This window comes from Lathyrus oleraceus, chromosome 2, assembly GCF_024323335.1.
Source record: "Lathyrus oleraceus cultivar Zhongwan6 chromosome 2, CAAS_Psat_ZW6_1.0, whole genome shotgun sequence".
Classification (NCBI taxonomy): domain Eukaryota; kingdom Viridiplantae; phylum Streptophyta; class Magnoliopsida; order Fabales; family Fabaceae; genus Lathyrus; species Lathyrus oleraceus.
Genome location: NC_066580.1, coordinates 479932992 through 479948693, shown reverse-complemented (window position 1 = coordinate 479948693; position 15702 = coordinate 479932992). Strand labels below are relative to the sequence as shown.

At 38.0% G+C, this 15702-nt stretch overlaps 2 long non-coding RNA genes across 3 annotated transcripts; both read left to right on the top strand.

Moving 5' to 3' along the window:
* Positions 1-920: 920 nt before the first annotated feature.
* LOC127121565 (uncharacterized) lies at positions 921-15347 on the top strand. 2 transcript variants are annotated; one of them, XR_007803492.1, is made up of 7 exons: positions 921-976; positions 12928-13036; positions 13136-13275; positions 13357-13722; positions 13919-14450; positions 14552-14696; positions 14939-15347. It is a non-coding gene; the product is annotated as an uncharacterized LOC127121565 (long non-coding RNA). The 2 variants fall into 2 exon arrangements; XR_007803491.1 differs by lacking the exon at positions 921-976 and adding an exon at positions 12433-12762.
* Positions 1696-3269, top strand: LOC127121566 (uncharacterized). The gene is made up of 4 exons (XR_007803493.1): positions 1696-1936; positions 2133-2664; positions 2766-2910; positions 3153-3269. It is a non-coding gene; the product is annotated as an uncharacterized LOC127121566 (long non-coding RNA).
* Positions 15348-15702: the final 355 nt, after the last annotated feature.

Sequence of the window (15702 nt, the reverse complement as noted above, 5' to 3'; positions counted from 1 at the left end):
GGCGATGCTTAAAAAAGCAATCGACTTACAAGGGTATGAAAATGGGCTCGACATTGAATCGAGAAATATGATTTTAATAGTTTTAAAATGGTTTTGAATGAATGATGAAATTAATAAAAAAAAACAGATCAACCATGAGTATAATAAAAACATAAACATAAAATGAAATGCTAAAAGAAATGAAATACTAAAGGAAATACAAATACTAAAAGAAATACAAATACTAAAAGAAATAAAATGCTAAAAGAAAATAAAATGCTAAAAGAAAATAAAATGCTAAAAAAGGCCACATATGAGTATTGAACCCACTCCACTTAAGACTATGGAAACCACCCCTCTCCACCAGGCCATTTATCATTAGTTATTATCTTAATGCTATTTTAGATATATAAACCAAGATAGATTAGACATTAGAATAAGAACTAAGATAAATAAAAAATTTGTTGGACTACCAGGAAAATGAACAAAAATCAAACCCAGCCGCTTGGCTGTTGGGTTTTAGAGTTAATGGATTGGGAATAATAAAAAGTGAAATTATTATTAAACAAACAAAATTAATATCCACTGGGAATACTAAAGAGTCATTTAAATTTCCAAAAAAAAGATTTTAAGCACTCCTAAGGTAAATAATAAAAAAAGAAAAATGAAAGAGCTAGCTTCGGTGAACAGAACTCTTCTCCTCTCAAACTCTCCATCGCCCTCATTCTGTACCACACACCACTCACGAACTCATCTCTCGAACTCTCCATCGCCCTCACAACTCACAATCTCACTCAATCGTTACCATCACGTCTCTCGTCCTCAACCTTCCTCAATCAATCCGTCCCCCATCGCTCTCGCGTACCACACAATCTCTCTCACTCTAAAATGCAAGGGTCCAAGGTTTTTTTAAGGAGAAACAAGAAGAGGCTCACCTTTGGCGAAAACGACGGAGACGATGAAGCCTAAAACTCACTCCTACGCCTCTTCAAACCAGGTCTGATTTTGGGATTTAGGATTTTTTGATTCTTTTCCGCCTCCACTTTTCGTTTTCGAATTCTTGCCGTCGAAAGAGCAACTTTAGGTTTTTTCTATTTGTCCGCCTCCCTCTCGTTTTCGAATCCCCCCTCTCTGAATCGCTTTTTCTCTTTTATCCTCAAAGATTAGGGTTCCAAAGGTCTTCCAAAGGTTCCAATGGAGAAAAACTCCAAAAGCGCTTTTTGTCTGCTCAGAAACAAAATTATCTTGTTTTATGCTACAATCCGGAACCGGTACTATGAACTCCTGCTTTCTCTTTGAATTTGTCCTTATGCTCAATTTGGGAAATTTTAGATTCTTACTGTTTTGACTAGTTACTGGTGTTACTGCAGTGAAAAAAAAATGTTGAAGATTCAAAGGCGGTTTCGGTTCCGGCTCCGGTTCAACAGTCTGATGGATGATAGCTTCAATTGTGTACTGGTTTAGATTTGTTGCTGCAGGATGTGAGCTTTCTGTTGAATATTGTGATAAGGTGAAATTCTAAACCTCCCTTGTTGATTAACATAACCATCCTCAAATCTCACCCTAAAGCAATGCGTTGATTTGATTGCAGGCATAAATTGTTGTGGACCAGGGGCACTACCAGCAGGCATGGATTGAGTTGGTCTCATGGTTGGATTCTGCTGGGAAGGAAGATATTGTGTTTTGCAACAGAACCTGGCAATCCCTGTGATTGAGGTGGTCTTGTGTTAGCATTCTGTTGGGAAGGAAGATATTGTGGGTTCACAGCAGAACCTGTTAACCCCTGTCCTCTGTAGGCAAGATTTTGAGTAGACGTGGGTGCGGCATTCACACCCATGATTATGCACGGCACTTTGTTAGTGCATGAACTCGCATTCTCGGACTTGAGGCAACACCAGAAGAGGTTGAGGATCAAGAGAAACTGGCTCGAGTTGAAGAAAGATTTAAAGGCAGAAAGGTAATATTAGGATGTTTGGCTCAGAATAACTGCAAGAACGAAAAAACTGTATAGGCACAACTGAGATGCAACTTATCCCAAAGCCCTTTCTTTTCTAACATGTCAAACATTAATATTGCTGAGAATTTGAATGGTTCTTCTACTGTTTCTCACTTGGGATTTTCTTATTATCCTGATCATTTTTTTTCTAATGCAGGAACGGCTTCGGCAACACAAAATCAGAAATTGCAATTACATCCAATTTTGGCAAGGTGTAAGGAGTGTCGAAGTGATCCTTGTATAGTCCCAAAGTTTCCACAGCAACATCAAGTGCAAATTCCCCTTGGTTTGCCTTGCAGACTTGACAATACACTCGGACTTTGACCCCGTCGGGAGTATGATCTTCCACGTTATCAAACAAACCAACGACGACAGCAACCAAATATGTTGACATGATTGGTGATTCTTGATACGAAACAGTTTTGAGATTGTCATTAATTTTTCTTCAGCAACTGGTATGTTGGAAAGAGCAACAGGGTCGGAAGGCACATCCAATGTAATCTTGAAAGTGGCCTTGCAAGCAGGTTCATCCCAACAAGGAAAGCATCGTCTGGCATCCGCTGGTTCAAACTGTGCAACCGCCATATTCCTCTTCTCACCATTATGCTTGTATTGGCTTCTGTAAAAACCTTTCGTCCCATCATTCAATATTCCTTCAAACTGAATATTCAATACACCCAATCCAAAAGGTATTTCTTCGGAAAACTCCAATACCCGAATTTCATCATCTTCAACTTTTGTAGGTTAGAAAACTTGTTTGTAATGACTAAGCTTGGTTGTTCTATGACAGGTACTAATGGATGCAGGACTAATCCATAGCCATTTCCTGCAGGATAATGATGGTGTGATGCTGTTGCAAAGCAAGATGACATAAGCTGCGACAACAATAGTGGTTAAACTGTCATGGAGTTCCTTGACCAACGGTTAGGGAATTGGTTAGTTAGTTATGAATTTTGTTAATTTGTGGCTTTTGGTCGATGGTTGAGTTGTGAACTGTTTAGAAATTTAATTGTTCATTCGGTTAGAAGTTGAGAAGTGGTTTGATGAACAATTATGCTAGCACAGTACTAGGCTTCTAAATTCACTGTGAATTAACTTCTTTGAACATATGACTTTCTTTTACCTGAACCTCATGGAAATGTGCTAATGCGTGGTTGTGACTTGGTTGGTTTTGTAGGGTGGTGGAAGTGAACCTGACATGGGCAATGCTACTTGTGAATGAGGGAAACATGATGGAAGCAAGCTAACGTGCACCTTGGAGGATAAATCATGACTCATGGGGAATTCTTTTGGACATTCCATTTGTTTGTTGTTTTTTTTTTTGTTGGATGATGGATTATCATCATGCTGTTGTTGGATCCCCTTTTTTTTAATGAACTATTGGAATGCTTGGATTTGTATATGAGTTAATCATTGTAAGCATGTGTGGGTTGTAGTTTGGATGTAGTTTGGAACCAAATCAATGCAGTGTAAAGCATGTAAGACATGATTGGAATTGTATGGAAATGTGAAATGGTGCAAATGTACTTGAAATGTTATTTTGTAATTTGATTTTGAATGAAATGGGAAATGTATGATTATATGATAGTTGTTATATGAAATTAGCATTTTGGAACATGGAATGATATTGATTTGAATTGGGATTGAAATATTGCATGGCTTAAGTGAAAATGTGAATCGGTGTAGGTTGGATCAAGTGAATGCCAAGTCCATGTTTATGGTTTTAGAATGTTTGTCCTTTGGAAGATGACTTTTGTAATTCATGAAAATGTTGTAATGCTATTTTGATTTTGACATGTACTATGGATATAAAATGGATTTTTTAGAAATAATCCAAGACTAATTTAAATATCAATTTAAATAATAATAAAAAATCAGTAGAAAACCCAATTAAAATCAAATTAATCCAATAATTTGTTAAAATTACTTTTGACATCAATTCTAACAATCTATTTGAAAGTTAAAATCAATTAGAGTTTTGAATCATTATTAAAAATAACAACTAAAATTAAATTGAAATTTGGGAATTAAACTTAATTTGAAATTAAAATCAAAAATTGAAAAATTCAAAAGTCAAATGATTAAAATCCATTTTATAGTCAAAAGCACCATGATCAAAAAGGCATAGACAATGATCAATGTGTAACAAAAATATGGAGTTGGGAATGAATGTATGCAAATGAACTTTAGGCCAAGTGCCAAACAAAATAAAAAAATTCAGGGTCAAAATCGGGGTATGACAGTTGCCCCTATTTAAGTATCTTCAACTAGAGAATATGAAGCAGGACACTCTTCATATGATCATAGTGGGAGATGATTAAATACTGAGAAGACCCGGATTTTGATCCTGAATCCCCATGACATGATGTGATATGATATGATATGACATGATATGATATGCATGGATGCATGATTTTTTTAATTTTCTTCCCTGCTAGGGATATGGTGGACCCTTGACAGGGGATACTACTAGATAGACCAATTTGTGGGGAATACTGATGGTCCACAGGGAGACAGACAAATGGTAAAAAACAACTTGCTGGGGAAAACCAAATCCTGCTGGAGAGTCAAACACACACTGGGGAGCAATCGAAGTGGAATTTGATAAGCAGCATTCAGAGTACAAGAGATTTCGGGAGTAAGTTCACATATGACTTACCAGACCTGACAATGCTGGGGAATAATCATGGAGAAAAACTCTTCAGAACAGGTTCATGTATGACCTGACACCGGAATAAAGCTCAATAACAAGTTCATATATGACTTGAATAGTATTGAACAAACAGAGAAAAAATCTTCAGAAAAGGCTCAAGTATGACCTGATACCGGAATAAGGGTTCAATAACAGGTTCATACATGACCTGAATAGTATTGAACAAACAGAGAAAAAATCTTCAGAACAGGTTCAAGTATGACCTGATACCGGAATAAGGGTTCAACAACAGGTTCATACATGACCTGAATAGTATTGAACAAACAGAGAAAAAATCTTCAGAACAGGTTCAAGTATGACCTGATACCGGAATAAGGGTTCAACAACAGGTTCATACATGACCTGAATAGTATTGAACAAACAGAGAAAAAAAATCTTCAGAACAGGCTCAAGTATGACCTAATACCGGAATAAGGGTTCAATAACAGGTTCATACATGACCTGAATAGTATTGAACAAACAGAGAAAAAATCTTTAGAGCAGGTTCAAGTATGACCTGACCCCGGAATAAAAGTTCAACAACAGGTTCATACATGACCTGAATAGTATTGAACAAACAGAGAAAGAATCTTTAGAGCAGGTTCAAGTATGACCTGACCCCGGAATAAAAGTTCAACAACAGGTTCATACATGACCTGAATAGTATTGAACAAAAATTGGAAAAACTCTTCAGAGCAGGTTCAAGTATGACCGGACCCCGGAATAAAAGCTCAACAACAGGTTCAAACATGACCTGAATAGTATTGAACAAAAATTGGAAAAACTCTTCAGAGCAGGTTCAAGTATGACCTGACACCGGAATAAAGCTCAACAACAGGTTCATACATGACCTGAATGGTATTGAACAAAAATTGGAAAAACTCTTCAGAGCAGGTTCGAGTATGACCTGACCCCGGAATAAAGCTCAACAACAAGTTCATACATGACCTGAATGGTATTGAACAAAAATTGGAAAAACTCTTCAGAGCAGGTTCAAGTATGACCTGACCCCGGAATAAAACTCAATGACAGGTTCATACATGACCTGAATAGTATTGAACGACAGGGAAAAAATCTTCAGAGCAGGTTCAAGTATGACCTGACACCGGAATAAAGCTCAACAACAGGTTCATACATGACCTGAATAGTATTGAACAAACAGAGAAAGAATCTTCAGAACAGGTTCATGTATGATCTGATACTGGAATAACAACAATTGGACTCTGACCGTAAGCAATGGACTACAACCACCCTTTAACGGATTTTGCCAACAACAATTGGACTTGAAAATGACCGGGAAAACCGGATGTTGGTTTAGGGATACCAAAGACAAGCTGGAATTAGAGGTCAAAGGATCTAGGATCGACAACAAGACCTGGGTCAATGCAAAATGAGCACGAAGTACATTTCGGCTATGCATGATTTGAATTTCCTTTTATGCATGATATATGAATGATCATGATTATGAGAATGCTGACACTAGGCAGATTGGGAGTTTGTAAAGGCTTTTTATGGAAGCTCATGACTCCTCAACACCGAGAACTCAACCAAATATTTTATGATAGATGTTGCCAAAGGAGGATTCTATCCAGCTTGATAACCACAACTTTGCCAATGGGATCCTTTTGGAGGATTAATGAATCGTGCTAGCATAATTTTCGGGCACTCTTCTTGAACTCAATAGTTGTTGACGTATGGCAGAATTTGTTTGAGCAGTTTGAAAGCACGAAGAAAGAGGTTCTGCCCCTCTGTGCCTCATCTTGCCCCAGTTTGTTGGGTCTTTGAAAATGTTCACCTTGAAAGTGGGTTTGAAAACAACTTTCCAGGAGACTACCTCGAGATGGCTTGCCCCAAGTGTTTGAAACTTGCAATGGTCTTGACTAACCAAATGTTGGAATGGTAGACTCTTGATTGATTGTCCTTGGGATAGCTGGACTCATCGAGCTCTAAGGTGGCTTGCCCCGGTCTAAGTCTTGAAGCAAATTATTCTTGGCGAGATGACCCTTAGGGTGATTAGCTCGAATTAACTGATGCTCAAAGTGATTTCCCCTGTTTGGACTTCTTTCACTTTATCAAGTTCCTCAATTGTATTTGGAATTTCTTGATGCTAAGTGTACTCGCAAATAAGATTGTTCATTCAAAAATGGTAATTTTAATTCAATGCTTATGCAAAAATTTGAAATCAAAATTTATTGATATGAACGGGTGAAATACAGTGAACGAGTCGTTGATAAGAACACAATGGTGATCAAGTCATTCACAGTATGCAAATTGGTGCTATCAAATGATTAACAAAAATCGTTTGGAGTCAAGTTAACACAACCTTGTTATAATATGCTTTCAAAATAAACCCTACCTCAATTAGGTCTTTTAAGGGTTGTAACGTGGTCTGGTTCACGGTTCTTGAAACAAAAGGAAATAAGGCTCAAAAGTTATTTTTACCCACCCCTTCTTCTTGATGATCTCCAATTCCTATGTTCAGTTAATTCAATACACACATTTGACTTCCAAGAGGGTTCGAAGGTGTGATGAGGGTTCAAGACGAGTTTTCTTGAAATGGCAGTCACCTTATTTTGTTTTTGTCGAGGATTTAATGACCTCTTTTGATTGATTTATTTTATCCCTAATTTTGCCTGGACCGCTTTTTTGAAGCTTTCGGTCCATCGGGATGCCCTAACTTTTGCCTAAGTCATTTCGTGGTATTTGATTTAGCGGGCTTTTTTCTATTTTTAAAGGTGTTGACTGCCACATTATTGGTGGATGAGGATCAACCAACACTAATTTTATCTTTTCTCAACTTCTTCGACACTTCAACATGTGCGCGAAGGATAACATGTGGTTGAACCTAATTAGAGGGCGTTCATATGGACGATTTTTTTTTGAAAGATCGAATGCACGATCAAACTATCTGAACATAACTACCCTGCCCCAGGTTAAAATTAAGGTTTTAGATCCGAAATAAACACCAACTTCTAGGCTCAAAGTGGTTGTCTAGGGATTAACTCCTTATAACTTCAGTGTTTGGGGATTTGAAACAATGCCTTACATCATCGACAAGGATTTACTCAAAAGCATACCACAACAATTTCAGGTGTTTCGTTTTCATCATCCTCCCTCCAATCTTTGTTAACACAACAGTTTGATAAATAAAAGTGAATGAGAGGAGTATTTTGTTTTTGTTTTTTAACATAAATGAAAAACGAGTGAATACGAATGGATTAATTCAAAAGATGCATAAACATTTCATTAATCTTACCAATTCAAATAAAACAACAATGCTTAAAAGCAAATAACAACCAACATGCAAAGAAACTACAAAAGAAGTGTTGAAACAGCCAAATGATTGCCAGCTTTAGGGAATTGATTTCTTCAAACTTGAAGATTGGGATCAACCAGCTTTTTGACATGATGATCTTCAAATTCTTTTCTTTCAATCTCATCGTCGAACGCAACCCTCTTGGATCCACTACTCACTTCTCCTTTTCTTTCATTGGTATGGGTCGTGACATTAGAAATCCAAGGCGGTATCTCAATACTCTTACCAGGAAACAATGATAGCTCGTTAGCCACATCCCTGACATCTTCCTTGTGGAACAAAATCTTGAGGGGTTTCAAGGGTCTCTTCCCTTTCTCATTACCTGGCTCAGAAATCAGGGTATATGTACTTGACCCTTCCTCCTTGAGTGTTGGTGACCTTATGTCAATCAATCCTTGCAGCTTGAGCTTAAAACTTTCGCATTCCTCGATGGAGTGCCCCATGGTCCCAGTATGGTATTCGCACTTGACCTTGGGATGATCTTCTTCAAAAACTAAGCTCTTTTTGGTAATCAGTCCCCGTACCAAGGCTTTTAGCGCAAAGCAAGAATCTAGGTCATGTCCCAATGCCCCTTTATGGAATTCACATGTTGCATTTGGATTGTACCATGGCAGGTATGGTGACACAGGCGTGAGAGCTCGAGGTGTCACCAAAGCATTTTGGATCATTTGCGGGTAGAGCTTGCTATATGGCACCGGAATCGAGTCATTGTGATCCTTGTTCCTCTTGTTCTGATTCTGATTTTTATTCTGAACCTGGCTTTGGTGACTTTGAGGAGGAATAGCCAGAGGATGTTGCTGATGACGTCTTGAGGGAGGTCCATATACTAGTAAATGAGGAGTTGCCACATAGAATTTCCCTTGACTTAGGGTGACACCAGATGGATGCGGGGTAATAGCTCTCTTTGTTGCAGCAGTGTATATTGGGTGACCCTCTTTTCTCAACAAGACTTGTAGGGTTTCCAAGACCCATCTCATTTGGCTCTTCAAAAGATTAAGTTCCTCCTTCAGCGCTTCTTGGCTTTTCCTTAGCTCGTCCATCATCTCCTGAGACATGGTTCTTTGTTCTAAACGCGTGTTGAGAATCACTTTGCTTCACGGACAAAAGATGGATGAGTTTTTTTTTGGTATTTTGTCTGGAAAATGACATGCATTATGATGCGATGCAAATGCAATGGAATGCGAATGAATGCAATGCAAGCCATGCACATTTGTTTTTTCATACACTGGTTCAAAAGTCTGAGGTACTGACGAATCTGATTGTTTTCCAAGAAGAGGTTCTCACCAGGTATGGTCTAAGGTTTTTGAAAAAGTTCCTAGAGTCATGGATCCATTAGACTGTTTGCTACCTGCGGCAACTTACTTGCCGGGTATCAACTCCATCTAAAGAATCTACTCTAAGTGAGGTTCTCGCATCGATCCAACGAGAAATACATCTCGCAGACCCACACTACGCAACCATCTTTCCTAGTTGGGCAAAGAACTAAGGTTCTACAAATGGTTCTCAGAGTCACGGATCCTAAAGAAAATATCGAAGCTTACGGCAACTTACTTGCCGAGCGACAACATCCTCTCAAGAATCTACTCTAAGTAAGGTTCTCGTACCGACCCAACGAGAAATACATCTCGCGGACCCGCACTACTCAACCTCGTCCTATCTTATGTTTTTACTCGAGACTCGGGTAAAAAGTCTTTCCCACATGGTTTGCAATCAGAGTATCCAAGTACCAAACCATAATCGAACCAACACGACAAATTCATATCAATATTACAATAGAGATAGTAAAAACAATAAAGAAAAGCCACATAGGTAATCAAACAAAGGCACACAAATGACCTAACTAGGCTTGACTCACTTAGGGATGGGGTGTAGTCCCCAGCAGAGTCGCCATCTGTCGCACCTCGTAAAAAATGGGGATACGACTTCAAAGCGAAGCGCGATCGCACGCTCGCAATGATGGACTGAACAGAGTCGCCACCGAACTTTATTTATTCCTAAAAAGGAAAGGGGAAATATCGATAAAACCCAGGACAAAAGAAAGGATAAGATATGGTCATCGCAACCAATATCAGGGTTCGGGAGTCGATTACGCAAGGGGAAGGTATTAGCACCCCTCACGTCCGTTGTACTCAACGGGAACCATTAGGTCAGTTGTGTGCGTTAATGTTAGTTTGAAGTGTTAGGCTTTTCGAATTATTAGGTGGGAAAGAAAGAATAAAAGAAAGGAAAATGTTTTTGGATTTTTTAGACAAAGGACTAAACCTAAGTTTTTTATTAGTGGGCCTGACAAGATTTACAAATCCTGCTCCTACGTATCTCAAAAGAGAAATCAAGGCTTACGTAGTTCTGGGTAGAAAAATGTTTGTTTGTTGGTCGATTTTAGCGAAAACTATACTGTATTAATCGACAAAAACATCGTTTTACCCAAAACAGATGAGGAGTGGACGCGTACCACACATCGAACGGATTTATAAATCTACATTCGGAAAAGCGTCATTTATCTCTACTCAACAATCGTGGCCGAAACATTGTTTTGTATCACTTAAGACAATATATCTTTCATTTATGAAAAAGGTTTTTGATTAGTCGCACGGCGGCGAAAAAGAGTTTGATTGGTTGGATTTATTTTGAGTGATGGCGAGAACTTGGATGAGCGAGATATACATCTCGAATCCTAGCCTCAGGAGTGCATGGTATACACCATATTCCATTTCCATCTTTATTAACAAAAGTTAAGATAGGAATTAAGTATTTTTGGAATTTGACTGGGAAAGGGTTGGAAGAAACTGCATTGACAGTTTTAGACGATGGCGAGAACTTGGATGAGCGAGATATACATTTCGAATCCTAGCCTCAGGAGTGCATGGTATACACCATGTTCCATTTCCATCTTTATTGAAAAAGTATTAAGGTAGGAATTAGGTATTTTGAAGTTTGAAAGACGAGTACTTGTGACCTACAAGCTCTTACAGCTTGGGTCTAATACTCGGGACTACGTCTGGACATTCCACCCAGGCAGTCTGTTTCTTTCCAATATTGCTAAGAAAATGATTCGAGTAATTATGAATGTTTTGGAGGGAAGACGAATATTTATGGCTTGCAAGCTCTTACAGCTTGAGCCTAATATTCGGGATTACGACTGGATATTCCCTCCAGGTAATCTTTTTCTTCCAACTTTATTAAGAAGATGGTTTTGAATATTGGAGTGTTAAAGAGAAGACGAATATTTATGGCTTGCAAGCTCTTACAGCTTGAGCCTAATATTCGGGATTACGACTGGACATTCCATCCAGGTAACCTTTTTCTTCACGCTTTATTTAGAAGGTGATTTGAGGTATTTACGGATATTTTGGCGAGAAGACGAATATTTATGACTTACAAGCTCTTACAGCTTGAGCCTAATATTCGGGATTACGACTGGACATTCCATCCAGGTAATCTTTTTCTTCACGTTTTATTTGGAAAACGATTTGAATATTAAAGAGAAGACGAATATTTACGGCTTACAAGCTCTTACAGCTTGAGCCTAATATTCGGGATTACGACTGGATATTTCCTCCAGGTAATCTTTTTCTTCTAACTTTATTAAGAAAATGATTTTGAATATTGGAGTGTTAAAGAGAAGACGAATATTTATGGCTTGCAAGCTCTTACAGCTTGAGCCTAATATTCGGGATTACGACTGGACATTCCATCCAAGTAACCTTTTTCTTCACGTTTTATTTAGAAAACGATTTGAATATTAAATTAAAACAAATAAAGTACCGAGGTTTGAAATTATTGAAAGTTAAGTTCATTGTAAGAAGGCCCAAGAGTAAGCCATGTGAGGTTGATGGCGATGCTTAAAAAAAGCAATCGACTTACAAGGGTATGAAAATGGGCTCGACATTGAATCGAGAAATATGATTTTAATAGTTTTAAAATGGTTTTGAATGAATGATGAAATTAATAAAAAAAAACAGATCAACCATGAGTATAATAAAAACATAAACATAAAATGAAATGCTAAAAGAAATGAAATACTAAAGGAAATACAAATACTAAAAGAAATAAAATGCTAAAAGAAAATAAAATGCTAAAAAAGGCCACATATGAGTATTGAACCCACTCCACTTAAGACTATGGAAACCACCCCTCTCCACCAGGCCATTTATCATTAGTTATTATCTTAATGCTATTTTAGATATATAAACCAAGATAGATTAGACATTAGAATAAGAACTAAGATAAATAAAAAATTTGTTGGACTACCAGGAAAATGAACAAAAATCAAACCCAGCCGCTTGGCTGTTGGGTTTTAGAGTTAATGGATTGGGAATAATAAAAAGTGAAATTATTATTAAACAAACAAAATTAATATCCACTGGGAATACTAAAGAGTCATTTAAATTTCCAAAAAAAAGATTTTAAGCACTCCTAAGGTAAATAATAAAAAAAGAAAAATGAAAGAGCTAGCTTCGGTGAACAGAACTCTTCTCCTCTCAAACTCTCCATCGCCCTCATTCTGTACCACACACCACTCACGAACTCATCTCTCGAACTCTCCATCGCCCTCACAACTCACAATCTCACTCAATCGTTACCATCACGTCTCTCGTCCTCAACCTTCCTCAATCAATCCGTCCCCCATCGCTCTCGCGTACCACACAATCTCTCTCACTCTAAAATGCAAGGGTCCAAGGTTTTTTTAAGGAGAAACAAGAAGAAAGAGGCCCACCTTTGGCGAAAACGACGGAGACGATGAAGCCTAAAACTCACTCCTACGCCTCTTCAAACCAGGTCTGATTTTGGGATTTAGGATTTTTTGATTCTTTTCTGCCTCCACTTTTCGTTTTCGAATTCTTGCCGTCGAAAGAGCAACTTTAGGTTTTTTCTGTTTGTCCGCCTCCCTCTTGTTTTCGAATCCCCCCTCTCTGAATCGCTTTTTCTCTTTTATCCTCACAGATTAGGGTTACAAAGGTCTTCCAAAGGTTCCAATGGAGAAAAACTCCAAAAGCGCTTTTTGTCTGCTCAGAAACAAAATTATCTTGTTTTATGCTACAATCCGGAACCGGTACTATGAACTCCTGCTTTCTCTTTGAATTTGTCCTTATGCTCAATTTGGGAAATTTTGGATTCTTACTGTTTTGACTAGTTACTGGTGTTACTGCAGTGAAAAAAAAATGTTGAAGATTCAAAGGCGGTTTCGGTTCCGGCTCCGGTTCAACAGTCTGATGGATGATAGCTTCAATTGTGTACTGGTTTAGATTTGTTGCTGCAGGATGTGAGCTTTCTGTTGAATATTATGATAAGGTGAAATTCTAAACCTCCCTTGTTGATTAACATAACCATCCTCAAATCTCACCCTAAAGCAATGCGTTGATTTGATTGCAGGCATAAATTGTTGTGGACCAGGGGCACTACCAGCAGGCATGGATTGAGTTGGTCTCATGGTTGGATTCTGCTGGGAAGGAAGATATTGTGATTTGCAACAGAACCTGGCAATCCCTGTGATTGAGGTGGTCTTGTGTTAGCATTCTGTTGGGAAGGAAGATATTGTGGGTTCACAGCAGAACCTGTTAACCCCTGTCCTCTGTAGGCAAGATTTTGAGTAGACGTGGGTGCGGCATTCACACCCATGATTATGCACGGCACTTTGTTAGTGCATGAACTCGCATTCTCGGACTTGAGGCAACACCAGAAGAGGTTGAGGATCAAGAGAAACTGGCTCGAGTTGAAGAAAGATTTAAAGGCAGAAAGGTAATATTAGGATGTTTGGCTCAGAATAACTGCAAGAACGAAAAAACTGTATAGGCACAACTGAGATGCAACTTATCCCAAAGCCCTTTCTTTTCTAACATGTCAAACATTAATATTGCTGAGAATTTGAATGGTTCTTCTACTGTTTCTCACTTGGGATTTTCTTATTATCCTGATCATTTTTTTTCTAATGCAGGAACGGCTTCGGCAACACAAAATCAGAAATTGCAATTACATCCAATTTTGGCAAGGTGTAAGGAGTGTCGAAGTGATCCTTGTATAGTCCCAAAGTTTCCACAGCAACATCAAGTGCAAATTCCCCTTGGTTTGCCTTGCAGACTTGACAATACACTCGGACTTTGACCCCGTCGGGAGTATGATCTTCCACGTTATCAAACAAACCAACGACGACAGCAACCAAATATGTTGACATGATTGGTGATTCTTGATACGAAACAGTTTTGAGATTGTCATTAATTTTTCTTCAGCAACTGGTATGTTGGAAAGAGCAACAGGGTCGGAAGGCACATCCAATGTAATCTTGAAAGTGGCCTTGCAAGCAGGTTCATCCCAACAAGGAAAGCATCGTCTGGCATCCGCTGGTTCAAACTGTGCAACCGCCATATTCCTCTTCTCACCATTATGCTTGTATTGGCTTCTGTAAAAACCTTTCGTCCCATCATTCAATATTCCTTCAAACTGAATATTCAATACACCCAATCCAAAAGGTATTTCTTCGGAAAACTCCAATACCCGAATTTCATCATCTTCAACTTTTGTAGGTTAGAAAACTTGTTTGTAATGACTAAGCTTGGTTGTTCTATGACAGGTACTAATGGATGCAGGACTAATCCATAGCCATTTCCTGCAGGATAATGATGGTGTGATGCTGTTGCAAAGCAAGATGACATAAGCTGCGACAACAATAGTGGTTAAACTGTCATGGAGTTCCTTGACCAACGGTTAGGGAATTGGTTAGTTAGTTATGAATTTTGTTAATTTGTGGCTTTTGGTCGATGGTTGAGTTGTGAACTGTTTAGAAATTTAATTGTTCATTCGGTTAGAAGTTGAGAAGTGGTTTGATGAACAATTATGCTAGCACAGTACTAGGCTTCTAAATTCACTGTGAATTAACTTCTTTGAACATATGACTTTCTTTTACCTGAACCTCATGGCAATGTGCTAATGCGTGGTTGTGACTTGGTTGGTTTTGTAGGGTGGTGGAAGTGAACCTGACATGGGCAATGCTACTTGTGAATGAGGGAAACATGATGGAAGCAAGCTAACGTGCACCTTGGAGGATAAATCATGACTCATGGGGAATTCTTTTGGACATTCCATTTGTTTGTTGTTTTTTTTTGTTGGATGATGGATTATCATCATGCTGTTGTTGGATCCCCTTTTTTTTTAATGAACTATTGGAATGCTTGGATTTGTATATGAGTTAATCATTGTAAGCATGTGTGGGCTATAGTTTGGATGTAGTTTGGAACCAAATCAATGCAGTGTAAAGCATGTAAGACATGATTGGAATTGTATGGAAATGTGAAATGGTGCAAATGTACTTGAAATGTTATTTTGTAATTTGATTTTGAATGAAATGGGAAATGTATGATTATATGATAGTTGTTATATGAAATTAGCATTTTGGAACATGGAATGATATTGATTTGAATTGGGATTGAAATATTGCATGGCTTAAGTGAAAATGTGAATCGGTGTAGGTTGGATCAAGTGAATGCCAAGTCCATGTTTATGGTTTTAGAATGTTTGTCCTTTGGAAGATGACTTTTGTAATTCATGAAAATGTTGTAATGCTATTTTGATTTTGACATGTACTATGGATATAAAATGGATTTTTTAGAAATAATCCAAGACTAATTTAAATATCAATTTAAATAATAATAAAAAATCAGTAGAAAACCCAATTAAAATCAAATTAATCCAATAATTTGTTAAAATTACTTTTGACATCAATTC